The sequence below is a fragment of the Diplotaxodon limnothrissa genome, linkage group LG5 (genome assembly GCF_057381915.1).
Source record: "Diplotaxodon limnothrissa isolate DT_005_m linkage group LG5, D_limnothrissa_male_GT1.1, whole genome shotgun sequence".
NCBI lineage: Eukaryota > Metazoa > Chordata > Actinopteri > Cichliformes > Cichlidae > Diplotaxodon > Diplotaxodon limnothrissa.
In genome coordinates this window covers 17,183,765-17,207,284 of record NC_140600.1, presented here as the reverse complement: position 1 = coordinate 17,207,284, position 23,520 = coordinate 17,183,765, and the positions used below count along the sequence as shown (strand labels likewise).

At 44.1% G+C, this 23,520-nt stretch overlaps 31 non-coding genes across 31 annotated transcripts; all 31 read right to left on the bottom strand.

The window, feature by feature from the left end:
- Window positions 1-419: 419 nt before the first annotated feature.
- trnaf-gaa (transfer RNA phenylalanine (anticodon GAA)) lies at window positions 420-492 on the bottom strand. Its single transcript has one exon. It is a non-coding gene; the product is annotated as a tRNA-Phe (tRNA).
- A 515-nt stretch (window positions 493-1,007) lies between these two features.
- Window positions 1,008-1,080, bottom strand: trnak-uuu (transfer RNA lysine (anticodon UUU)). The gene has a single exon. It is a non-coding gene; the product is annotated as a tRNA-Lys (tRNA).
- Window positions 1,081-1,507: 427 nt separating this feature from the next.
- trnaf-gaa (transfer RNA phenylalanine (anticodon GAA)) lies at window positions 1,508-1,580 on the bottom strand. Its single transcript has one exon. It is a non-coding gene; the product is annotated as a tRNA-Phe (tRNA).
- Window positions 1,581-2,095: 515 nt separating this feature from the next.
- trnak-uuu (transfer RNA lysine (anticodon UUU)) lies at window positions 2,096-2,168 on the bottom strand. Its single transcript has one exon. It is a non-coding gene; the product is annotated as a tRNA-Lys (tRNA).
- Window positions 2,169-2,595: 427 nt separating this feature from the next.
- Window positions 2,596-2,668, bottom strand: trnaf-gaa (transfer RNA phenylalanine (anticodon GAA)). Its single transcript has one exon. It is a non-coding gene; the product is annotated as a tRNA-Phe (tRNA).
- Window positions 2,669-3,183: 515 nt separating this feature from the next.
- trnak-uuu (transfer RNA lysine (anticodon UUU)) lies at window positions 3,184-3,256 on the bottom strand. Its single transcript has one exon. It is a non-coding gene; the product is annotated as a tRNA-Lys (tRNA).
- Window positions 3,257-3,683: 427 nt separating this feature from the next.
- Window positions 3,684-3,756, bottom strand: trnaf-gaa (transfer RNA phenylalanine (anticodon GAA)). Its single transcript has one exon. It is a non-coding gene; the product is annotated as a tRNA-Phe (tRNA).
- Window positions 3,757-4,271: 515 nt separating this feature from the next.
- trnak-uuu (transfer RNA lysine (anticodon UUU)) lies at window positions 4,272-4,344 on the bottom strand. The gene has a single exon. It is a non-coding gene; the product is annotated as a tRNA-Lys (tRNA).
- Window positions 4,345-4,771: 427 nt separating this feature from the next.
- trnaf-gaa (transfer RNA phenylalanine (anticodon GAA)) lies at window positions 4,772-4,844 on the bottom strand. Its single transcript has one exon. It is a non-coding gene; the product is annotated as a tRNA-Phe (tRNA).
- Window positions 4,845-5,359: 515 nt separating this feature from the next.
- trnak-uuu (transfer RNA lysine (anticodon UUU)) lies at window positions 5,360-5,432 on the bottom strand. Its single transcript has one exon. It is a non-coding gene; the product is annotated as a tRNA-Lys (tRNA).
- A 427-nt stretch (window positions 5,433-5,859) lies between these two features.
- On the bottom strand, window positions 5,860-5,932 carry trnaf-gaa (transfer RNA phenylalanine (anticodon GAA)). The gene has a single exon. It is a non-coding gene; the product is annotated as a tRNA-Phe (tRNA).
- Window positions 5,933-6,447: 515 nt separating this feature from the next.
- trnak-uuu (transfer RNA lysine (anticodon UUU)) lies at window positions 6,448-6,520 on the bottom strand. Its single transcript has one exon. It is a non-coding gene; the product is annotated as a tRNA-Lys (tRNA).
- Window positions 6,521-6,947: 427 nt separating this feature from the next.
- On the bottom strand, window positions 6,948-7,020 carry trnaf-gaa (transfer RNA phenylalanine (anticodon GAA)). Its single transcript has one exon. It is a non-coding gene; the product is annotated as a tRNA-Phe (tRNA).
- Window positions 7,021-7,535: 515 nt separating this feature from the next.
- On the bottom strand, window positions 7,536-7,608 carry trnak-uuu (transfer RNA lysine (anticodon UUU)). Its single transcript has one exon. It is a non-coding gene; the product is annotated as a tRNA-Lys (tRNA).
- Window positions 7,609-8,035: 427 nt separating this feature from the next.
- On the bottom strand, window positions 8,036-8,108 carry trnaf-gaa (transfer RNA phenylalanine (anticodon GAA)). The gene has a single exon. It is a non-coding gene; the product is annotated as a tRNA-Phe (tRNA).
- Window positions 8,109-8,623: 515 nt separating this feature from the next.
- On the bottom strand, window positions 8,624-8,696 carry trnak-uuu (transfer RNA lysine (anticodon UUU)). Its single transcript has one exon. It is a non-coding gene; the product is annotated as a tRNA-Lys (tRNA).
- A 427-nt stretch (window positions 8,697-9,123) lies between these two features.
- Window positions 9,124-9,196, bottom strand: trnaf-gaa (transfer RNA phenylalanine (anticodon GAA)). The gene has a single exon. It is a non-coding gene; the product is annotated as a tRNA-Phe (tRNA).
- A 515-nt stretch (window positions 9,197-9,711) lies between these two features.
- Window positions 9,712-9,784, bottom strand: trnak-uuu (transfer RNA lysine (anticodon UUU)). The gene has a single exon. It is a non-coding gene; the product is annotated as a tRNA-Lys (tRNA).
- Window positions 9,785-10,211: 427 nt separating this feature from the next.
- trnaf-gaa (transfer RNA phenylalanine (anticodon GAA)) lies at window positions 10,212-10,284 on the bottom strand. The gene has a single exon. It is a non-coding gene; the product is annotated as a tRNA-Phe (tRNA).
- A 515-nt stretch (window positions 10,285-10,799) lies between these two features.
- Window positions 10,800-10,872, bottom strand: trnak-uuu (transfer RNA lysine (anticodon UUU)). Its single transcript has one exon. It is a non-coding gene; the product is annotated as a tRNA-Lys (tRNA).
- A 427-nt stretch (window positions 10,873-11,299) lies between these two features.
- On the bottom strand, window positions 11,300-11,372 carry trnaf-gaa (transfer RNA phenylalanine (anticodon GAA)). Its single transcript has one exon. It is a non-coding gene; the product is annotated as a tRNA-Phe (tRNA).
- Window positions 11,373-11,887: 515 nt separating this feature from the next.
- trnak-uuu (transfer RNA lysine (anticodon UUU)) lies at window positions 11,888-11,960 on the bottom strand. The gene has a single exon. It is a non-coding gene; the product is annotated as a tRNA-Lys (tRNA).
- Window positions 11,961-12,387: 427 nt separating this feature from the next.
- Window positions 12,388-12,460, bottom strand: trnaf-gaa (transfer RNA phenylalanine (anticodon GAA)). Its single transcript has one exon. It is a non-coding gene; the product is annotated as a tRNA-Phe (tRNA).
- Window positions 12,461-12,975: 515 nt separating this feature from the next.
- trnak-uuu (transfer RNA lysine (anticodon UUU)) lies at window positions 12,976-13,048 on the bottom strand. The gene has a single exon. It is a non-coding gene; the product is annotated as a tRNA-Lys (tRNA).
- A 427-nt stretch (window positions 13,049-13,475) lies between these two features.
- On the bottom strand, window positions 13,476-13,548 carry trnaf-gaa (transfer RNA phenylalanine (anticodon GAA)). Its single transcript has one exon. It is a non-coding gene; the product is annotated as a tRNA-Phe (tRNA).
- A 515-nt stretch (window positions 13,549-14,063) lies between these two features.
- Window positions 14,064-14,136, bottom strand: trnak-uuu (transfer RNA lysine (anticodon UUU)). Its single transcript has one exon. It is a non-coding gene; the product is annotated as a tRNA-Lys (tRNA).
- Window positions 14,137-14,563: 427 nt separating this feature from the next.
- Window positions 14,564-14,636, bottom strand: trnaf-gaa (transfer RNA phenylalanine (anticodon GAA)). The gene has a single exon. It is a non-coding gene; the product is annotated as a tRNA-Phe (tRNA).
- Window positions 14,637-15,151: 515 nt separating this feature from the next.
- On the bottom strand, window positions 15,152-15,224 carry trnak-uuu (transfer RNA lysine (anticodon UUU)). The gene has a single exon. It is a non-coding gene; the product is annotated as a tRNA-Lys (tRNA).
- Window positions 15,225-15,651: 427 nt separating this feature from the next.
- Window positions 15,652-15,724, bottom strand: trnaf-gaa (transfer RNA phenylalanine (anticodon GAA)). The gene has a single exon. It is a non-coding gene; the product is annotated as a tRNA-Phe (tRNA).
- A 515-nt stretch (window positions 15,725-16,239) lies between these two features.
- trnak-uuu (transfer RNA lysine (anticodon UUU)) lies at window positions 16,240-16,312 on the bottom strand. Its single transcript has one exon. It is a non-coding gene; the product is annotated as a tRNA-Lys (tRNA).
- Window positions 16,313-16,739: 427 nt separating this feature from the next.
- Window positions 16,740-16,812, bottom strand: trnaf-gaa (transfer RNA phenylalanine (anticodon GAA)). The gene has a single exon. It is a non-coding gene; the product is annotated as a tRNA-Phe (tRNA).
- Window positions 16,813-23,520: the final 6,708 nt, after the last annotated feature.

The following is a 23,520-nucleotide window of genomic DNA, read 5'->3' as shown; positions in this document are numbered from 1 at the left end:
TCAGGTGTTTGTCCTCTGGGACACATATTGTCTTTCTTTTCTGTAAAAACGTGATCTCTTATCCTCTCATTTTACTGTAGGTACTGGTGAGGATTTGCAGTTAGATATTATTAAATGGTCATTTCAGACAAGAGCCAAGGGAAGGATTTGATTCTAGGGGAAACATCGCTAGGCTGTATTATGACGTGTGATCACCCAACCTACCAAGCCCTAGGTAAGTCAATGGTATAATGGGTGAGGCCTGGGAGCTTCTGAAGGAGGACCTTCTTCAAATTCCACCTCCACTTGATGGACGTTTGCAAGCTGCACCATCTGTGTTTGTTTTCTCATTTGATGGCAATGATCCACGTAGTTGTAGGCCGTATAATGAAGTCCTACCAACAAACCTACCAAGCCCTAGATGGTGACCAAAATAGCTTTGCCGAAACCCAGGATCGAACTAGGGTCCTTTAGATCTTCAGTCTAACGCTCTCCCAGCTGAGCTATTTCGGCACGTTTTGCAATGGAAAGTGCTCAAAAATTGCATTCTAATGACCAGTCAGGTCTACAGCTGGCCAAACTGCACTACAGCTGCCATTCTGAGACACTGGATCAATGTGAAGTGAACTTTTAAGCTTTGGATTTAACAGTGAACTGTGATGAACTTTGCTCTCTTAAATGTTGTCCCACCCAAAGTAAGACAGAAAAAAAGTGAAAGTGTAACGTGTCGAGAAACCCAGGGCGGATTTGGTGAGATTGGCATGTCTTAGACACCGGGTTTCGCAAAGGAGCTGAGCTGAGAACCAACTGGCGGTGAGTTGGACCGAGGGGCAGGAAAAGATTCTTTACAGAGCTTGTACGGTGGGATTATCTGAAAGAGGCCTCTGTCCCTGATATCCACAAATCCCATATCGTCATCCCACCTGCAGTCTATGGACTTTGCTAAAGATGACAATGAGGTCACAGAACTATCAAGAACAACTGAGCTTGTTAGGTAAAGCCATGGAAGGGTAAGGATCCAAAGGAGACACCTGGACAGGGACTTGAACCCTGGACCCTCAGATTAAAAGTCTGATGCTCTTCCATCTGAGCTATCCAGGTAACAAGAGTCACGTGTTTGTCCTCTGGGACACATATTGTCTTTCTTTTCTGTAAAAACGTGATCTCTTATCCTCTCATTTTACTGTAGGTACTGGTGAGGATTTGCAGTTAGATATTATTAAATGGTCATTTCAGACAAGAGCCAAGGGAAGGATTTGATTCTAGGGGAAACATCGCTAGGCTGTATTATGACGTGTGATCACCCAACCTACAAAGCCCTAGGTAAGTCAATGGTATAATGGGTGAGGCCTGGGAGCTTCTGAAGGAGGACCTTCTTCAAATTCCACCTCCACTTGATGGACGTTTGCAAGCTGCACCATCTGTGTTTGTTTTCTCATTTGATGGCAATGATCCACGTAGTTGTAGGCCGTATAATGAAGTCCTACCAACAAACCTACCAAGCCCTAGATGGTGACCAAAATAGCTTTGCCGAAACCCAGGATCGAACTAGGGTCCTTTAGATCTTCAGTCTAACGCTCTCCCAGCTGAGCTATTTCGGCACGTTTTGCAATGGAAAGTGCTCAAAAATTGCATTCTAATGACCAGTCAGGTCTACAGCTGGCCAAACTGCACTACAGCTGCCATTCTGAGACACTGGATCAATGTGAAGTGAACTTTTAAGCTTTGGATTTAACAGTGAACTGTGATGAACTTTGCTCTCTTAAATGTTGTCCCACCCAAAGTAAGACAGAAAAAAAGTGAAAGTGTAACGTGTCGAGAAACCCAGGGCGGATTTGGTGAGATTGGCATGTCTTAGACACCGGGTTTCGCAAAGGAGCTGAGCTGAGAACCAACTGGCGGTGAGTTGGACCGAGGGGCAGGAAAAGATTCTTTACAGAGCTTGTACGGTGGGATTATCTGAAAGAGGCCTCTGTCCCTGATATCCACAAATCCCATATCGTCATCCCACCTGCAGTCTATGGACTTTGCTAAAGATGACAATGAGGTCACAGAACTATCAAGAACAACTGAGCTTGTTAGGTAAAGCCATGGAAGGGTAAGGATCCAAAGGAGACACCTGGACAGGGACTTGAACCCTGGACCCTCAGATTAAAAGTCTGATGCTCTTCCATCTGAGCTATCCAGGTAACAAGAGTCACGTGTTTGTCCTCTGGGACACATATTGTCTTTCTTTTCTGTAAAAACGTGATCTCTTATCCTCTCATTTTACTGTAGGTACTGGTGAGGATTTGCAGTTAGATATTATTAAATGGTCATTTCAGACAAGAGCCAAGGGAAGGATTTGATTCTAGGGGAAACATCGCTAGGCTGTATTATGACGTGTGATCACCCAACCTACAAAGCCCTAGGTAAGTCAATGGTATAATGGGTGAGGCCTGGGAGCTTCTGAAGGAGGACCTTCTTCAAATTCCACCTCCACTTGATGGACGTTTGCAAGCTGCACCATCTGTGTTTGTTTTCTCATTTGATGGCAATGATCCACGTAGTTGTAGGCCGTATAATGAAGTCCTACCAACAAACCTACCAAGCCCTAGATGGTGACCAAAATAGCTTTGCCGAAACCCAGGATCGAACTAGGGTCCTTTAGATCTTCAGTCTAACGCTCTCCCAGCTGAGCTATTTCGGCACGTTTTGCAATGGAAAGTGCTCAAAAATTGCATTCTAATGACCAGTCAGGTCTACAGCTGGCCAAACTGCACTACAGCTGCCATTCTGAGACACTGGATCAATGTGAAGTGAACTTTTAAGCTTTGGATTTAACAGTGAACTGTGATGAACTTTGCTCTCTTAAATGTTGTCCCACCCAAAGTAAGACAGAAAAAAAGTGAAAGTGTAACGTGTCGAGAAACCCAGGGCGGATTTGGTGAGATTGGCATGTCTTAGACACCGGGTTTCGCAAAGGAGCTGAGCTGAGAACCAACTGGCGGTGAGTTGGACCGAGGGGCAGGAAAAGATTCTTTACAGAGCTTGTACGGTGGGATTATCTGAAAGAGGCCTCTGTCCCTGATATCCACAAATCCCATATCGTCATCCCACCTGCAGTCTATGGACTTTGCTAAAGATGACAATGAGGTCACAGAACTATCAAGAACAACTGAGCTTGTTAGGTAAAGCCATGGAAGGGTAAGGATCCAAAGGAGACACCTGGACAGGGACTTGAACCCTGGACCCTCAGATTAAAAGTCTGATGCTCTTCCATCTGAGCTATCCAGGTAACAAGAGTCACGTGTTTGTCCTCTGGGACACATATTGTCTTTCTTTTCTGTAAAAACGTGATCTCTTATCCTCTCATTTTACTGTAGGTACTGGTGAGGATTTGCAGTTAGATATTATTAAATGGTCATTTCAGACAAGAGCCAAGGGAAGGATTTGATTCTAGGGGAAACATCGCTAGGCTGTATTATGACGTGTGATCACCCAACCTACAAAGCCCTAGGTAAGTCAATGGTATAATGGGTGAGGCCTGGGAGCTTCTGAAGGAGGACCTTCTTCAAATTCCACCTCCACTTGATGGACGTTTGCAAGCTGCACCATCTGTGTTTGTTTTCTCATTTGATGGCAATGATCCACGTAGTTGTAGGCCGTATAATGAAGTCCTACCAACAAACCTACCAAGCCCTAGATGGTGACCAAAATAGCTTTGCCGAAACCCAGGATCGAACTAGGGTCCTTTAGATCTTCAGTCTAACGCTCTCCCAGCTGAGCTATTTCGGCACGTTTTGCAATGGAAAGTGCTCAAAAATTGCATTCTAATGACCAGTCAGGTCTACAGCTGGCCAAACTGCACTACAGCTGCCATTCTGAGACACTGGATCAATGTGAAGTGAACTTTTAAGCTTTGGATTTAACAGTGAACTGTGATGAACTTTGCTCTCTTAAATGTTGTCCCACCCAAAGTAAGACAGAAAAAAAGTGAAAGTGTAACGTGTCGAGAAACCCAGGGCGGATTTAGTGAGATTGGCATGTCTTAGACACCGGGTTTCGCAAAGGAGCTGAGCTGAGAACCAACTGGCGGTGAGTTGGACCGAGGGGCAGGAAAAGATTCTTTACAGAGCTTGTACGGTGGGATTATCTGAAAGAGGCCTCTGTCCCTGATATCCACAAATCCCATATCGTCATCCCACCTGCAGTCTATGGACTTTGCTAAAGATGACAATGAGGTCACAGAACTATCAAGAACAACTGAGCTTGTTAGGTAAAGCCATGGAAGGGTAAGGATCCAAAGGAGACACCTGGACAGGGACTTGAACCCTGGACCCTCAGATTAAAAGTCTGATGCTCTTCCATCTGAGCTATCCAGGTAACAAGAGTCACGTGTTTGTCCTCTGGGACACATATTGTCTTTCTTTTCTGTAAAAACGTGATCTCTTATCCTCTCATTTTACTGTAGGTACTGGTGAGGATTTGCAGTTAGATATTATTAAATGGTCATTTCAGACAAGAGCCAAGGGAAGGATTTGATTCTAGGGGAAACATCGCTAGGCTGTATTATGACGTGTGATCACCCAACCTACAAAGCCCTAGGTAAGTCAATGGTATAATGGGTGAGGCCTGGGAGCTTCTGAAGGAGGACCTTCTTCAAATTCCACCTCCACTTGATGGACGTTTGCAAGCTGCACCATCTGTGTTTGTTTTCTCATTTGATGGCAATGATCCACGTAGTTGTAGGCCGTATAATGAAGTCCTACCAACAAACCTACCAAGCCCTAGATGGTGACCAAAATAGCTTTGCCGAAACCCAGGATCGAACTAGGGTCCTTTAGATCTTCAGTCTAACGCTCTCCCAGCTGAGCTATTTCGGCACGTTTTGCAATGGAAAGTGCTCAAAAATTGCATTCTAATGACCAGTCAGGTCTACAGCTGGCCAAACTGCACTACAGCTGCCATTCTGAGACACTGGATCAATGTGAAGTGAACTTTTAAGCTTTGGATTTAACAGTGAACTGTGATGAACTTTGCTCTCTTAAATGTTGTCCCACCCAAAGTAAGACAGAAAAAAAGTGAAAGTGTAACGTGTCGAGAAACCCAGGGCGGATTTAGTGAGATTGGCATGTCTTAGACACCGGGTTTCGCAAAGGAGCTGAGCTGAGAACCAACTGGCGGTGAGTTGGACCGAGGGGCAGGAAAAGATTCTTTACAGAGCTTGTACGGTGGGATTATCTGAAAGAGGCCTCTGTCCCTGATATCCACAAATCCCATATCGTCATCCCACCTGCAGTCTATGGACTTTGCTAAAGATGACAATGAGGTCACAGAACTATCAAGAACAACTGAGCTTGTTAGGTAAAGCCATGGAAGGGTAAGGATCCAAAGGAGACACCTGGACAGGGACTTGAACCCTGGACCCTCAGATTAAAAGTCTGATGCTCTTCCATCTGAGCTATCCAGGTAACAAGAGTCACGTGTTTGTCCTCTGGGACACATATTGTCTTTCTTTTCTGTAAAAACGTGATCTCTTATCCTCTCATTTTACTGTAGGTACTGGTGAGGATTTGCAGTTAGATATTATTAAATGGTCATTTCAGACAAGAGCCAAGGGAAGGATTTGATTCTAGGGGAAACATCGCTAGGCTGTATTATGACGTGTGATCACCCAACCTACAAAGCCCTAGGTAAGTCAATGGTATAATGGGTGAGGCCTGGGAGCTTCTGAAGGAGGACCTTCTTCAAATTCCACCTCCACTTGATGGACGTTTGCAAGCTGCACCATCTGTGTTTGTTTTCTCATTTGATGGCAATGATCCACGTAGTTGTAGGCCGTATAATGAAGTCCTACCAACAAACCTACCAAGCCCTAGATGGTGACCAAAATAGCTTTGCCGAAACCCAGGATCGAACTAGGGTCCTTTAGATCTTCAGTCTAACGCTCTCCCAGCTGAGCTATTTCGGCACGTTTTGCAATGGAAAGTGCTCAAAAATTGCATTCTAATCACCAGTCAGGTCTACAGCTGGCCAAACTGCACTACAGCTGCCATTCTGAGACACTGGATCAATGTGAAGTGAACTTTTAAGCTTTGGATTTAACAGTGAACTGTGATGAACTTTGCTCTCTTAAATGTTGTCCCACCCAAAGTAAGACAGAAAAAAAGTGAAAGTGTAACGTGTCGAGAAACCCAGGGCGGATTTAGTGAGATTGGCATGTCTTAGACACCGGGTTTCGCAAAGGAGCTGAGCTGAGAACCAACTGGCGGTGAGTTGGACCGAGGGGCAGGAAAAGATTCTTTACAGAGCTTGTACGGTGGGATTATCTGAAAGAGGCCTCTGTCCCTGATATCCACAAATCCCATATCGTCATCCCACCTGCAGTCTATGGACTTTGCTAAAGATGACAATGAGGTCACAGAACTATCAAGAACAACTGAGCTTGTTAGGTAAAGCCATGGAAGGGTAAGGATCCAAAGGAGACACCTGGACAGGGACTTGAACCCTGGACCCTCAGATTAAAAGTCTGATGCTCTTCCATCTGAGCTATCCAGGTAACAAGAGTCACGTGTTTGTCCTCTGGGACACATATTGTCTTTCTTTTCTGTAAAAACGTGATCTCTTATCCTCTCATTTTACTGTAGGTACTGGTGAGGATTTGCAGTTAGATATTATTAAATGGTCATTTCAGACAAGAGCCAAGGGAAGGATTTGATTCTAGGGGAAACATCGCTAGGCTGTATTATGACGTGTGATCACCCAACCTACAAAGCCCTAGGTAAGTCAATGGTATAATGGGTGAGGCCTGGGAGCTTCTGAAGGAGGACCTTCTTCAAATTCCACCTCCACTTGATGGACGTTTGCAAGCTGCACCATCTGTGTTTGTTTTCTCATTTGATGGCAATGATCCACGTAGTTGTAGGCCGTATAATGAAGTCCTACCAACAAACCTACCAAGCCCTAGATGGTGACCAAAATAGCTTTGCCGAAACCCAGGATCGAACTAGGGTCCTTTAGATCTTCAGTCTAACGCTCTCCCAGCTGAGCTATTTCGGCACGTTTTGCAATGGAAAGTGCTCAAAAATTGCATTCTAATGACCAGTCAGGTCTACAGCTGGCCAAACTGCACTACAGCTGCCATTCTGAGACACTGGATCAATGTGAAGTGAACTTTTAAGCTTTGGATTTAACAGTGAACTGTGATGAACTTTGCTCTCTTAAATGTTGTCCCACCCAAAGTAAGACAGAAAAAAAGTGAAAGTGTAACGTGTCGAGAAACCCAGGGCGGATTTAGTGAGATTGGCATGTCTTAGACACCGGGTTTCGCAAAGGAGCTGAGCTGAGAACCAACTGGCGGTGAGTTGGACCGAGGGGCAGGAAAAGATTCTTTACAGAGCTTGTACGGTGGGATTATCTGAAAGAGGCCTCTGTCCCTGATATCCACAAATCCCATATCGTCATCCCACCTGCAGTCTATGGACTTTGCTAAAGATGACAATGAGGTCACAGAACTATCAAGAACAACTGAGCTTGTTAGGTAAAGCCATGGAAGGGTAAGGATCCAAAGGAGACACCTGGACAGGGACTTGAACCCTGGACCCTCAGATTAAAAGTCTGATGCTCTTCCATCTGAGCTATCCAGGTAACAAGAGTCACGTGTTTGTCCTCTGGGACACATATTGTCTTTCTTTTCTGTAAAAACGTGATCTCTTATCCTCTCATTTTACTGTAGGTACTGGTGAGGATTTGCAGTTAGATATTATTAAATGGTCATTTCAGACAAGAGCCAAGGGAAGGATTTGATTCTAGGGGAAACATCGCTAGGCTGTATTATGACGTGTGATCACCCAACCTACAAAGCCCTAGGTAAGTCAATGGTATAATGGGTGAGGCCTGGGAGCTTCTGAAGGAGGACCTTCTTCAAATTCCACCTCCACTTGATGGACGTTTGCAAGCTGCACCATCTGTGTTTGTTTTCTCATTTGATGGCAATGATCCACGTAGTTGTAGGCCGTATAATGAAGTCCTACCAACAAACCTACCAAGCCCTAGATGGTGACCAAAATAGCTTTGCCGAAACCCAGGATCGAACTAGGGTCCTTTAGATCTTCAGTCTAACGCTCTCCCAGCTGAGCTATTTCGGCACGTTTTGCAATGGAAAGTGCTCAAAAATTGCATTCTAATGACCAGTCAGGTCTACAGCTGGCCAAACTGCACTACAGCTGCCATTCTGAGACACTGGATCAATGTGAAGTGAACTTTTAAGCTTTGGATTTAACAGTGAACTGTGATGAACTTTGCTCTCTTAAATGTTGTCCCACCCAAAGTAAGACAGAAAAAAAGTGAAAGTGTAACGTGTCGAGAAACCCAGGGCGGATTTGGTGAGATTGGCATGTCTTAGACACCGGGTTTCGCAAAGGAGCTGAGCTGAGAACCAACTGGCGGTGAGTTGGACCGAGGGGCAGGAAAAGATTCTTTACAGAGCTTGTACGGTGGGATTATCTGAAAGAGGCCTCTGTCCCTGATATCCACAAATCCCATATCGTCATCCCACCTGCAGTCTATGGACTTTGCTAAAGATGACAATGAGGTCACAGAACTATCAAGAACAACTGAGCTTGTTAGGTAAAGCCATGGAAGGGCAAGGATCCAAAGGAGACACCTGGACAGGGACTTGAACCCTGGACCCTCAGATTAAAAGTCTGATGCTCTTCCATCTGAGCTACCCAGGCAACAAGAGTCAGGTGTTTGTCCTCTGGGACACATATTGTCTTTCTTTTCTGTAAAAACGTGATCTCTTATCCTCTCATTTTACTGTAGGTACTGGTGAGGATTTGCAGTTAGATATTATTAAATGGTCATTTCAGACAAGAGCCAAGGGAAGGATTTGATTCTAGGGGAAACATCGCTAGGCTGTATTATGACGTGTGATCACCCAACCTACCAAGCCCTAGGTAAGTCAATGGTATAATGGGTGAGGCCTGGGAGCTTCTGAAGGAGGACCTTCTTCAAATTCCACCTCCACTTGATGGACGTTTGCAAGCTGCACCATCTGTGTTTGTTTTCTCATTTGATGGCAATGATCCACGTAGTTGTAGGCCGTATAATGAAGTCCTACCAACAAACCTACCAAGCCCTAGATGGTGACCAAAATAGCTTTGCCGAAACCCAGGATCGAACTAGGGTCCTTTAGATCTTCAGTCTAACGCTCTCCCAGCTGAGCTATTTCGGCACGTTTTGCAATGGAAAGTGCTCAAAAATTGCATTCTAATGACCAGTCAGGTCTACAGCTGGCCAAACTGCACTACAGCTGCCATTCTGAGACACTGGATCAATGTGAAGTGAACTTTTAAGCTTTGGATTTAACAGTGAACTGTGATGAACTTTGCTCTCTTAAATGTTGTCCCACCCAAAGTAAGACAGAAAAAAAGTGAAAGTGTAACGTGTCGAGAAACCCAGGGCGGATTTGGTGAGATTGGCATGTCTTAGACACCGGGTTTCGCAAAGGAGCTGAGCTGAGAACCAACTGGCGGTGAGTTGGACCGAGGGGCAGGAAAAGATTCTTTACAGAGCTTGTACGGTGGGATTATCTGAAAGAGGCCTCTGTCCCTGATATCCACAAATCCCATATCGTCATCCCACCTGCAGTCTATGGACTTTGCTAAAGATGACAATGAGGTCACAGAACTATCAAGAACAACTGAGCTTGTTAGGTAAAGCCATGGAAGGGTAAGGATCCAAAGGAGACACCTGGACAGGGACTTGAACCCTGGACCCTCAGATTAAAAGTCTGATGCTCTTCCATCTGAGCTATCCAGGTAACAAGAGTCACGTGTTTGTCCTCTGGGACACATATTGTCTTTCTTTTCTGTAAAAACGTGATCTCTTATCCTCTCATTTTACTGTAGGTACTGGTGAGGATTTGCAGTTAGATATTATTAAATGGTCATTTCAGACAAGAGCCAAGGGAAGGATTTGATTCTAGGGGAAACATCGCTAGGCTGTATTATGACGTGTGATCACCCAACCTACAAAGCCCTAGGTAAGTCAATGGTATAATGGGTGAGGCCTGGGAGCTTCTGAAGGAGGACCTTCTTCAAATTCCACCTCCACTTGATGGACGTTTGCAAGCTGCACCATCTGTGTTTGTTTTCTCATTTGATGGCAATGATCCACGTAGTTGTAGGCCGTATAATGAAGTCCTACCAACAAACCTACCAAGCCCTAGATGGTGACCAAAATAGCTTTGCCGAAACCCAGGATCGAACTAGGGTCCTTTAGATCTTCAGTCTAACGCTCTCCCAGCTGAGATATTTCGGCACGTTTTGCAATGGAAAGTGCTCAAAAATTGCATTCTAATGACCAGTCAGGTCTACAGCTGGCCAAACTGCACTACAGCTGCCATTCTGAGACACTGGATCAATGTGAAGTGAACTTTTAAGCTTTGGATTTAACAGTGAACTGTGATGAACTTTGCTCTCTTAAATGTTGTCCCACCCAAAGTAAGACAGAAAAAAAGTGAAAGTGTAACGTGTCGAGAAACCCAGGGCGGATTTGGTGAGATTGGCATGTCTTAGACACCGGGTTTCGCAAAGGAGCTGAGCTGAGAACCAACTGGCGGTGAGTTGGACCGAGGGGCAGGAAAAGATTCTTTACAGAGCTTGTACGGTGGGATTATCTGAAAGAGGCCTCTGTCCCTGATATCCACAAATCCCATATCGTCATCCCACCTGCAGTCTATGGACTTTGCTAAAGATGACAATGAGGTCACAGAACTATCAAGAACAACTGAGCTTGTTAGGTAAAGCCATGGAAGGGTAAGGATCCAAAGGAGACACCTGGACAGGGACTTGAACCCTGGACCCTCAGATTAAAAGTCTGATGCTCTTCCATCTGAGCTATCCAGGTAACAAGAGTCACGTGTTTGTCCTCTGGGACACATATTGTCTTTCTTTTCTGTAAAAACGTGATCTCTTATCCTCTCATTTTACTGTAGGTACTGGTGAGGATTTGCAGTTAGATATTATTAAATGGTCATTTCAGACAAGAGCCAAGGGAAGGATTTGATTCTAGGGGAAACATCGCTAGGCTGTATTATGACGTGTGATCACCCAACCTACAAAGCCCTAGGTAAGTCAATGGTATAATGGGTGAGGCCTGGGAGCTTCTGAAGGAGGACCTTCTTCAAATTCCACCTCCACTTGATGGACGTTTGCAAGCTGCACCATCTGTGTTTGTTTTCTCATTTGATGGCAATGATCCACGTAGTTGTAGGCCGTATAATGAAGTCCTACCAACAAACCTACCAAGCCCTAGATGGTGACCAAAATAGCTTTGCCGAAACCCAGGATCGAACTAGGGTCCTTTAGATCTTCAGTCTAACGCTCTCCCAGCTGAGCTATTTCGGCACGTTTTGCAATGGAAAGTGCTCAAAAATTGCATTCTAATCACCAGTCAGGTCTACAGCTGGCCAAACTGCACTACAGCTGCCATTCTGAGACACTGGATCAATGTGAAGTGAACTTTTAAGCTTTGGATTTAACAGTGAACTGTGATGAACTTTGCTCTCTTAAATGTTGTCCCACCCAAAGTAAGACAGAAAAAAAGTGAAAGTGTAACGTGTCGAGAAACCCAGGGCGGATTTAGTGAGATTGGCATGTCTTAGACACCGGGTTTCGCAAAGGAGCTGAGCTGAGAACCAACTGGCGGTGAGTTGGACCGAGGGGCAGGAAAAGATTCTTTACAGAGCTTGTACGGTGGGATTATCTGAAAGAGGCCTCTGTCCCTGATATCCACAAATCCCATATCGTCATCCCACCTGCAGTCTATGGACTTTGCTAAAGATGACAATGAGGTCACAGAACTATCAAGAACAACTGAGCTTGTTAGGTAAAGCCATGGAAGGGTAAGGATCCAAAGGAGACACCTGGACAGGGACTTGAACCCTGGACCCTCAGATTAAAAGTCTGATGCTCTTCCATCTGAGCTATCCAGGTAACAAGAGTCACGTGTTTGTCCTCTGGGACACATATTGTCTTTCTTTTCTGTAAAAACGTGATCTCTTATCCTCTCATTTTACTGTAGGTACTGGTGAGGATTTGCAGTTAGATATTATTAAATGGTCATTTCAGACAAGAGCCAAGGGAAGGATTTGATTCTAGGGGAAACATCGCTAGGCTGTATTATGACGTGTGATCACCCAACCTACAAAGCCCTAGGTAAGTCAATGGTATAATGGGTGAGGCCTGGGAGCTTCTGAAGGAGGACCTTCTTCAAATTCCACCTCCACTTGATGGACGTTTGCAAGCTGCACCATCTGTGTTTGTTTTCTCATTTGATGGCAATGATCCACGTAGTTGTAGGCCGTATAATGAAGTCCTACCAACAAACCTACCAAGCCCTAGATGGTGACCAAAATAGCTTTGCCGAAACCCAGGATCGAACTAGGGTCCTTTAGATCTTCAGTCTAACGCTCTCCCAGCTGAGCTATTTCGGCACGTTTTGCAATGGAAAGTGCTCAAAAATTGCATTCTAATCACCAGTCAGGTCTACAGCTGGCCAAACTGCACTACAGCTGCCATTCTGAGACACTGGATCAATGTGAAGTGAACTTTTAAGCTTTGGATTTAACAGTGAACTGTGATGAACTTTGCTCTCTTAAATGTTGTCCCACCCAAAGTAAGACAGAAAAAAAGTGAAAGTGTAACGTGTCGAGAAACCCAGGGCGGATTTGGTGAGATTGGCATGTCTTAGACACCGGGTTTCGCAAAGGAGCTGAGCTGAGAACCAACTGGCGGTGAGTTGGACCGAGGGGCAGGAAAAGATTCTTTACAGAGCTTGTACGGTGGGATTATCTGAAAGAGGCCTCTGTCCCTGATATCCACAAATCCCATATCGTCATCCCACCTGCAGTCTATGGACTTTGCTAAAGATGACAATGAGGTCACAGAACTATCAAGAACAACTGAGCTTGTTAGGTAAAGCCATGGAAGGGTAAGGATCCAAAGGAGACACCTGGACAGGGACTTGAACCCTGGACCCTCAGATTAAAAGTCTGATGCTCTTCCATCTGAGCTATCCAGGTAACAAGAGTCACGTGTTTGTCCTCTGGGACACATATTGTCTTTCTTTTCTGTAAAAACGTGATCTCTTATCCTCTCATTTTACTGTAGGTACTGGTGAGGATTTGCAGTTAGATATTATTAAATGGTCATTTCAGACAAGAGCCAAGGGAAGGATTTGATTCTAGGGGAAACATCGCTAGGCTGTATTATGACGTGTGATCACCCAACCTACAAAGCCCTAGGTAAGTCAATGGTATAATGGGTGAGGCCTGGGAGCTTCTGAAGGAGGACCTTCTTCAAATTCCACCTCCACTTGATGGACGTTTGCAAGCTGCACCATCTGTGTTTGTTTTCTCATTTGATGGCAATGATCCACGTAGTTGTAGGCCGTATAATGAAGTCCTACCAACAAACCTACCAAGCCCTAGATGCTGACCAAAATAGCTTTGCCGAAACCCAGGATCGAACTAGGGTCCTTTAGATCTTCAGTCTAACGCTCTCCCAGCTGAGCTATTTCGGCACGTTTTGCAATGGAAAGTGCTCAAAAATTGCATTCTAATGACCAGTCAGGTCTACAGCTGGCCAAACTGCACTACAGCTGCCATTCTGAGACACTGGATCAATGTGAAGTGAACTTTTAAGCTTTGGATTTAACAGTGAACTGTGATGAACTTTGCTCTCTTAAATGTTGTCCCACCCAAAGTAAGACAGAAAAAAAGTGAAAGTGTAACGTGTCGAGAAACCCAGGGCGGATTTGGTGAGATTGGCATGTCTTAGACACCGGGTTTCGCAAAGGAGCTGAGCTGAGAACCAACTGGCGGTGAGTTGGACCGAGGGGCAGGAAAAGATTCTTTACAGAGCTTGTACGGTGGGATTATCTGAAAGAGGCCTCTGTCCCTGATATCCACAAATCCCATATCGTCATCCCACCTGCAGTCTATGGACTTTGCTAAAGATGACAATGAGGTCACAGAACTATCAAGAACAACTGAGCTTGTTAGGTAAAGCCATGGAAGGGTAAGGATCCAAAGGAGACACCTGGACAGGGACTTGAACCCTGGACCCTCAGATTAAAAGTCTGATGCTCTTCCATCTGAGCTATCCAGGTAACAAGAGTCACATGTTTGTCCTCTGGGACACATATTGTCTTTCTTTTCTGTAAAAACGTGATCTCTTATCCTCTCATTTTACTGTAGGTACTGGTGAGGATTTGCAGTTAGATATTATTAAATGGTCATTTCAGACAAGAGCCAAGGGAAGGATTTGATTCTAGGGGAAACATCGCTAGGCTGTATTATGACGTGTGATCACCCAACCTACAAAGCCCTAGGTAAGTCAATGGTATAATGGGTGAGGCCTGGGAGCTTCTGAAGGAGGACCTTCTTCAAATTCCACCTCCACTTGATGGACGTTTGCAAGCTGCACCATCTGTGTTTGTTTTCTCATTTGATGGCAATGATCCACGTAGTTGTAGGCCGTATAATGAAGTCCTACCAACAAACCTACCAAGCCCTAGATGGTGACCAAAATAGCTTTGCCGAAACCCAGGATCGAACTAGGGTCCTTTAGATCTTCAGTCTAACGCTCTCCCAGCTGAGCTATTTCGGCACGTTTTGCAATGGAAAGTGCTCAAAAATTGCATTCTAATGACCAGTCAGGTCTACAGCTGGCCAAACTGCACTACAGCTGCCATTCTGAGACACTGGATCAATGTGAAGTGAACTTTTAAGCTTTGGATTTAACAGTGAACTGTGATGAACTTTGCTCTCTTAAATGTTGTCCCACCCAAAGTAAGACAGAAAAAAAGTGAAAGTGTAACGTGTCGAGAAACCCAGGGCGGATTTGGTGAGATTGGCATGTCTTAGACACCGGGTTTCGCAAAGGAGCTGAGCTGAGAACCAACTGGCGGTGAGTTGGACCGAGGGGCAGGAAAAGATTCTTTACAGAGCTTGTACGGTGGGATTATCTGAAAGAGGCCTCTGTCCCTGATATCCACAAATCCCATATCGTCATCCCACCTGCAGTCTATGGACTTTGCTAAAGATGACAATGAGGTCACAGAACTATCAAGAACAACTGAGCTTGTTAGGTAAAGCCATGGAAGGGTAAGGATCCAAAGGAGACACCTGGACAGGGACTTGAACCCTGGACCCTCAGATTAAAAGTCTGATGCTCTTCCATCTGAGCTATCCAGGTAACAAGAGTCACATGTTTGTCCTCTGGGACACATATTGTCTTTCTTTTCTGTAAAAACGTGATCTCTTATCCTCTCATTTTACTGTAGGTACTGGTGAGGATTTGCAGTTAGATATTATTAAATGGTCATTTCAGACAAGAGCCAAGGGAAGGATTTGATTCTAGGGGAAACATCGCTAGGCTGTATTATGACGTGTGATCACCCAACCTACAAAGCCCTAGGTAAGTCAATGGTATAATGGGTGAGGCCTGGGAGCTTCTGAAGGAGGACCTTCTTCAAATTCCACCTCCACTTGATGGACGTTTGCAAGCTGCACCATCTGTGTTTGTTTTCTCATTTGATGGCAATGATCCACGTAGTTGTAGGCCGTATAATGAAGTCCTACCAACAAACCTACCAAGCCCTAGATGCTGACCAAAATAGCTTTGCCAAAACCCAGGATCGAACTAGGGTCCTTTAGATCTTCAGTCTAACGCTCTCCCAGCTGAGCTATTTCGGCACGTTTTGCAATGGAAAGTGCTCAAAAATTGCATTCTAATGACCAGTCAGGTCTACAGCTGGCCAAACTGCACTACAGCTGCCATTCTGAGACACTGGATCAATGTGAAGTGAACTTTTAAGCTTTGGATTTAACAGTGAACTGTGATGAACTTTGCTCTCTTAAATGTTGTCCCACCCAAAGTAAGACAGAAAAAAAGTGAAAGTGTAACGTGTCGAGAAACCCAGGGCGGATTTGGTGAGATTGGCATGTCTTAGACACCGGGTTTCGCAAAGGAGCTGAGCTGAGAACCAACTGGCGGTGAGTTGGACCGAGGGGCAGGAAAAGATTCTTTACAGAGCTTGTACGGTGGGATTATCTGAAAGAGGCCTCTGTCCCTGATATCCACAAATCCCATATCATCATCCCACCTGCAGTCTATGGACTTTGCTAAAGATGACAATGAGGTCACAGAACTATCAAGAACAACTGAGCTTGTTAGGTAAAGCCATGGAAGGGCAAGGATCCAAAGGAGACACCTGGACAGGGACTTGAACCCTGGACCCTCAGATTAAAAGTCTGATGCTCTTCCATCTGAGCTACCCAGGTAACAAGAGTCACATGTTTGTCCTCTGGGACACATATTGTCTTTCTTTTCTGTAAAAACGTGATCTCTTATCCTCTCATTTTACTGTAGGTACTGGTGAGGATTTGCAGTTAGATATTATTAAATGGTCATTTCAGACAAGAGCCAAGGGAAGGATTTGATTCTAGGGGAAACATCGCTAGGCTGTATTATGACGTGTGATCACCCAACCTACAAAGCCCTAGGTAAGTCAATGGTATAATGGGTGAGGCCTGGGAGCTTCTGAAGGAGGACCTTCTTCAAATTCCACCTCCACTTGATGGACGTTTGCAAGATGCACCATCTGTGTTTGTTTTCTCATTTGATGGCAATGATCCACGTAGTTGTAGGCCGTATAATGAAGTCCTACCAACAAACCTACCAAGCCCTAGATGGTGACCAAAATAGCTTTGCCGAAACCCAGGATCGAACTAGGGTCCTTTAGATCTTCAGTCTAACGCTCTCCCAGCTGAGCTATTTCGGCACGTTTTGCAATGGAAAGTGCTCAAAAATTGCATTCTAATCACCAGTCAGGTCTACAGCTGGCCAAACTGCACTACAGCTGCCATTCTGAGACACTGGATCAATGTGAAGTGAACTTTTAAGCTTTGGATTTAACAGTGAACTGTGATGAACTTTGCTCTCTTAAATCGTTTAAAAAATTTAAAACAGAATTTAATCTGGAAAATATGGATCTGGACATCATTTTTACAATACAGAAATAAAGAGCGCCTCCTCCCCAGGGCAAGGATGTCTGCCTACCAAAACCGTGTCTAACTCTACAAAGGACTACAAAAACAAAATGGCAACAACAAGTTGAAAATTGGACTGTCAGAGTGTGATTGGCTCTCAATGTATATCACACAACAAACATCAACTAGTTCCAAAAGGTAGAGGGAATTTGAGTGGAAAACTCCAATTAGATTATTTTGTAAATGGTAAATGGCCTGTATTTGTATAGCGCTTTTCTAGTCCCTAAGGACCCCAAAGCGCTTTACACAACCAGTGTTCCACCCATTCACACACTGGTGATGGCAAGCTACATTGTAGCCACAGCTGCCATGGGGCGCACTGACAGAGGCGAGGCTGCCGGACACTGGCGCCACCGGGCCCTTTGACCACCACCAGTAGGCAACGGTTGAAGTGTCTTTTGGATGAGTACACAACTGCCTTCTTTTTATATCCAAGTTAACAGATGACATCATGATCTATGCCATCCCTAAGGATCCCAGGATCTTCTTACTGGGTTTGTGTAAAGAAATATACTCTAAAACACTTCTTCAGTAAAGACTCAGAGAAGAGAAACACACAGAACTTCTTGCTAGCAAGGGCAATCTCCAGAACTGAGACTCGCACTGAGAAACTGCCCCGGTCTTTATTTATACCTCAGTGGGTGCTTGTGTGTGTGTGTGCGTGTGTGTGTGTGTGGGGTCCTGCTGATCAAAGGGGTATATAACAGCACAAAAGGAACATCCTTGGTCATAAAGAGGGTAGTCTCCCCCTCACCCTAGATGGTTCACCCTAGATAACACAGTGAAGAAGTCCAGCAGTTCATCACAACAAAAGGCACTTAGACTAAAACAGACATAGCTACGTTAAAACAATAAAACAAGGTACGACCTCTTCCCATGCTCCCAGGATGTAGGTGTGCATTCCAGGAATGCAAGCCTTTTGCAGCCTGCTAGAGATCACACATCCTGTCACTACACAATTGATTATACGCCTCTAAGCATACATGGTTAAATATTTCCTAATACAAATAACTGCATGCAGTATTCTACCATATGCGAACTTATATCACTGAAAGATTATACTGACTACTAAGTACAATTTTCCATTGACAGTTTGCTACCTAGAGATTAGATTCTAAAAAAGGACAGATATTAATAGGTTTGTAGCTTAAACCTATTCGCTGGAATGTTCAAGACAATTCAACTGCACAGCAAAGCAAGACACAAGTAGGCAAAGTTCTTTATGTTTCTCGTGCACGGGAGAGAACTGGACAAAGGCCGTTCCTTCGCTTGACCCCAGTTGCTCTCGTCCGTTCCCCCGTAACACTGCTCTTTTATTTAGGTTACATGAATATACATAGGCTCATTAACATATGACGTGTAGGGTCAGAGTGTGACCCCATAAACAACTTCCCTAAACCTGCTGGTCTCATGATCCCAAGGGGTGTGTGATCTATGCCAGAACACTCTGGAGAGGAGTGAACGCACCCCCTCTTCATGCTACACAGAGTTGTTACAGACCTCCTAGGATGAGACATTCTTTCAATCTACAAATGATTATATACTTCTAAGCATATCTAAATATATATTTCTAGGCATAAAGGACAATCCAACAATACAAATCTAACAGATATATTTTTAAAATCCTGTTGCTCGCATCTAAAAAGGCCATAACAAGGAATTGGCTTAAGAAAGATCCTCCCCGGAGCAAGTCCTAGAGATTATAGAGGAAATACATCTGATGGAGAGACTGACTATCTTTCTACGACTAAAAGGTCATCTTTTTCAACAGCATTGGACTAAATGGTATAAATATAAGCAAAGGCTTGAAGATTCTGTCACTTAATTCAGCTTATATCTCTCTATTTGTTTGATGCCTGGAACAGTACCCCAATTTCTTCCTCTTATATTTTTGTTGGGTTCTGTTTGTTTGTTTTTGTTGTTCAAAATTAAAAATTTAAAAAAAAAAAGTTCAGGAGGAGTGCCAACCAGGTGGAAAGCAGCAGAGATGGAGTAACTCTTGAAGTTGGCAGGAAGGCCAACAGTAGAGATGGAGCAACTCTGAAGGCCAGCCATGTGGCAAATAATGAAGGCGAAGAAACCCTGGAGCTCAGCTGATGGGCCAGTGGCAGTAGGGATGAGGAAACTCCAGAGATCGGCACTGAGGTAACATGTCCAATCAGACAGCTTAGCAGGAGGCTGGTAGCTGAGATAATTCATTGGTAGCTGACCAATGAGGCACCTCAGGTGGCAAAGCCGGACATTGACAGGGCAGGAGGCCAGATGCTGAGATGGAGTTCCACTAATGATTTGGTTGCTGGTGATGATGAGGTTGCTGGTGATGACAGCGGATCCTCTGACTATGCTCAGGCGATGATCTCGGTGCTTGGGATACTGAAAACTGTACATTTGTTTCTGTTAAACAAAATAAATGAATGTGTCACCTGACATCCTTTTCAATCCTAATGTCAATTTACATCCCTCCAGCATTTAGAAAATTCTTAAATATAATCCCTAATATTGGTATTGGGATATCTTTGTCAAGTTTAGGTATAGCTCTCAATATTTAAGGATGTATTTGGAAAGCCACTACCAAAAACAAAACTGCCTTCATCTTTTGGATGCTTGGACCCGTTCTTGTCAGGGTCCTGGGTCTCCTGACCCAGCGTTTTAGTTCTTTGTGATTTTAGTATTATTGTACTTGGTGTGAGTCATTCTATGGTTTCTAGTTTCGATCCCTTGCCCTTCTCGTTTCTCTGTGTCCCCTCTGTTCTGTGTAAGTCTGTGTCTGCATGTTTGAGTTCCCCTCTGTGTCTCTCGGTTCTTAGAGTCCTCTGCCTTATGGTTTATGTCTCTGTGTTTCTTAGTTGCTGTCTCCACGGTGTCAAGTTCGCGTCTCTGTGTGATCCTTCCTGTTTTACTTTGAAGGTCCGTGACTTATGTGAATGTGTCCTGCTTTGCTTGTCTCGTCAGTTCTAATTTCCCCCAGCTGTGCTCTCCTTCTGTGTCTCATTCTCCTCGTTACTTCCCAGTGTATTTAGACCCTGTGTTTCTCTGAGTCAGTGTTGCGTCGTACCCTCAACAAGCTGTGTGTGTTTTGCCAGTATTTTGTTTCCAGTTCCAGTTCAGTGTTTTGTTTCCAGTTCAGTGTTTTCTGCTTCAGTGTTTTAGTCCACCAGCGTTTTTGTTTGTCTTTTGATGCCTTTAGTTAGTAAGAGGGTTTCCAGCAATAAAGCTGCGCTTTAAGTTGAACTTCTGTGTCTGAGTCCTGCATTTTGGATCCACCACTCCTGCTTGCCCGCCTGCCACACAGCCAACCATGACAGTTCTTCCCTTTTACCAGACAGTTAGGGTCTTTTTCCATTATGATATTTCCTAATTCACGACAGAAATGCACCTGTATATTGACTGTCTAACCCAGCTAAATGAATGGAACTAAAATACTGTATTTAATTATTCATATTATTTGAGAATTATGATCCAGTGATGCATACCTCTGACCAGCAGATATCACTTCAAGATAAAGAAATGACTCTGTCAGTCAGAGTGGGCTTGTCTCTGATTTTAGGTTTCCAACTGTACAACTGTAAACACCTTGGCTGTCTGATGCAGCCAAGGTGTTTGATTGATGCAATGGTATCGAGAGGCCTCACACTTCTTCCATTAAAGGTGTGAGTGAGTATGAGTATTGAATCCCCTAGCTGCTCCATTGTTACACAGAGGGAGTTCTGCTTTTCCCCAATGTGTGTTGTATGTGCAACCAGATGTGTTACTTGGTAATAATATCTTGTTTACATGGGAAATGTTTTCAACAAAGTTATACATTAGAACAAAAAAGAATATCTAACAACAAATAGAACATGAAATGCTGCCATAATCACTGTGTAAGAGTCAGGGTCACAATGTGAACAAAAAATAGAACTTCAAATTATCTACTTACTGAGGCGTCTTTTGAAAGAATCTTGAAAATTTTACAGCTGGGATAAGGTGCAGCATTGATGTGCAGCACACGATGATGCATACTATGTCCACATAGTGGACACTGGTTGCACACAGATGTTTTGCTTTGGCAGTAACTTAAACAACAAAGTTAAATCAACACAAGTTATTCATATTCAATAAACCTGTGTATTTTGTGTTGATACAATGTGACTGAAACATGTTTAGATGAAGTAATTGGAGCTCTTGGAATATTTTAATCCTTCACAATTGTCTCAATTTATTCCAACACTATTCATAACTTTTACCCCATTACTACGTGGTCACTTGAAAACTACATTTTATCTTTATATTACACAATGTTCAACAAAGTATGGAGTCTGGTTAACATAAAAGTTTAATGGATTTATAAAAAATTCCACTCCATCCATTGATCTTATCTTTATCAGGGCTGAGGGGGGCCTGGGGCCTATCCCAGATGTGATAGGGTGAGACCCAGGGTACATCATGGACACGTCACAGGCCTATTGCAGGGCTAACACAGAGAGAACTTTCACCAATTACCCTAATTGGTGAAAATAACTGCATAACTTTTAACCGTGGGAGGAAACCAGAGTACCCAGAGAGAACCCACTGCAAACTACCTCGATTGTGGATTGTCAATCCAGACTTAACAAAAGTAGGAATTTCCTTTTTTTGAGTGCAGTGGTTCTCTAAGACTTTGCATGCTCTCACTGTGCCAATAAGAATTTGTTCTGGGCCCTACATTTACCTTGTACAATCCAAAGACATATGTTAGGTTCATTAGTGATGTGATGTACACAAATGTTTAAAATGTGGCTTGTAGCACTTGAAGATGTCAGTATGAGCTGTATGAATGTCATTCTCTTCCAGAAAATTGCTAAAAATCAAACTAATTATTATTATTATTGTTATTATTATGTTAATGGTCAGTTAAATAGCATAGGGGTTTGTTAATTAGTTTAATCTTTCTTTGGTGGTAATGAAATTAACAACAGGTCTACTAGCGGGCAAACAATAAAGCAACTACCAAACTTTTTTTTTTCTCTTTTCATCTTTCTTACTAGATTTGCATTTGGCTCGGGTCAGTGTCACTACTGGTAGTGTTAGGTAATATCTGCACACAACAGTTGTTCACCTTTTCCAGTATGGCACATCAATACTTGGCATTGACAGAATGCCAGACAGTTTGCTGTGAGATGACAGGAGACAGGTAATTACTCTTGAAAAGCTGGACAGGGCTTTAAACCACCAGCAGGATCAATATCTGTTGGTCCAAGAGGAGAGTGTGTGCAAAAAGGGTGTAGCTATTGCAGTATACAGTGTGTTAAGTGGATGAATTGTACAGGGAGATGGCCACAGACAGGAAGGTTTTCCTATGTCGTTCAGTGGTGCTTTTTGGTACTCTCAGTTTCTCACTGAAAATGCTCCTGTGACTGACCAGCATGTCATGGAGTGGGTAGGAGGTATTATCCAACATTGTCTTTATTTTGGACAACATCCGCCTCTCTGACACCACCTTAAGGGAGTCCAGCTCCATCTCTACAACATTACTGGCCTTACAGATCAGTTTATTGAGTCTGTTAGCATCAGCGACCCTCAGCCTGCTCCCCCAGCACACAACGGCATAGAAGATTGCACTGGCCAAATTCAAATTCAAATTTTATTTGTCACACACACAGAACCATACACAGTATGACATGGGGGTGAAATGCTTGTAGCTGTACAATGCCCGACCATTAAATGACAGGAGAAAAGTTTTACAATATTTACAATTTACAGTTTACTACAAAAATTACAAATTAACTTAGGAATTTACAGTAAAGAATGTGCAAATAGCAGAAGAGATTATAAAGATAAGGATTATAAATTATAGGAATTATAGGATTATAGGAAATGTGTGGTGGTGCGTGTGGTGACGTGTGTGAGAGTCCAGTCTTATAGTGACGTGTTTGGGAGAGTCCAGTCCTACACCTGGTTCAGGCCCCGAATAGCCTGGGGGAAGAAGCTCCTCCTCATTCTCTCTGTTTTGGCCTTAAGGGAGCGGAAGCGCTTCCGAGACCTCAACAGTGAGAAGAGTCCATTGTTGGGATGGGAGAGGTCCATCATAATCTTCCTAGCTTTGGACTTGCACCGCTTGGTGTAGATGGACAGCAGGTCAGGGAGCTCTGATTGAATGATGCGTTCTGCCGAGCGCACCACCCTTTGCAGATCTCGTCTGTCCTGCTTGGTGCTGTTCCCAAACCAGGTGCAGATGTTTGCCGTCAGGACGCTCTCGATGGTGCAGGAGTAGAAGTTCTTGAGCACCTTCAGTGGCAGATGGAAGTCTCTAAGTCTTCTGAGGAAGAAGAGACGCTGACGGGCTTTCTTAACCAGGGTGTTGATGTGGCAGGACCATGAGAGGTCCTGAGTGATGTGGACACCCAGGTATCGGAAACTGTCCACTCTCTCCACTGGCGTGCCACTGATGATGAGGGGTTTGTAATTCCTCGCCTGCTTTG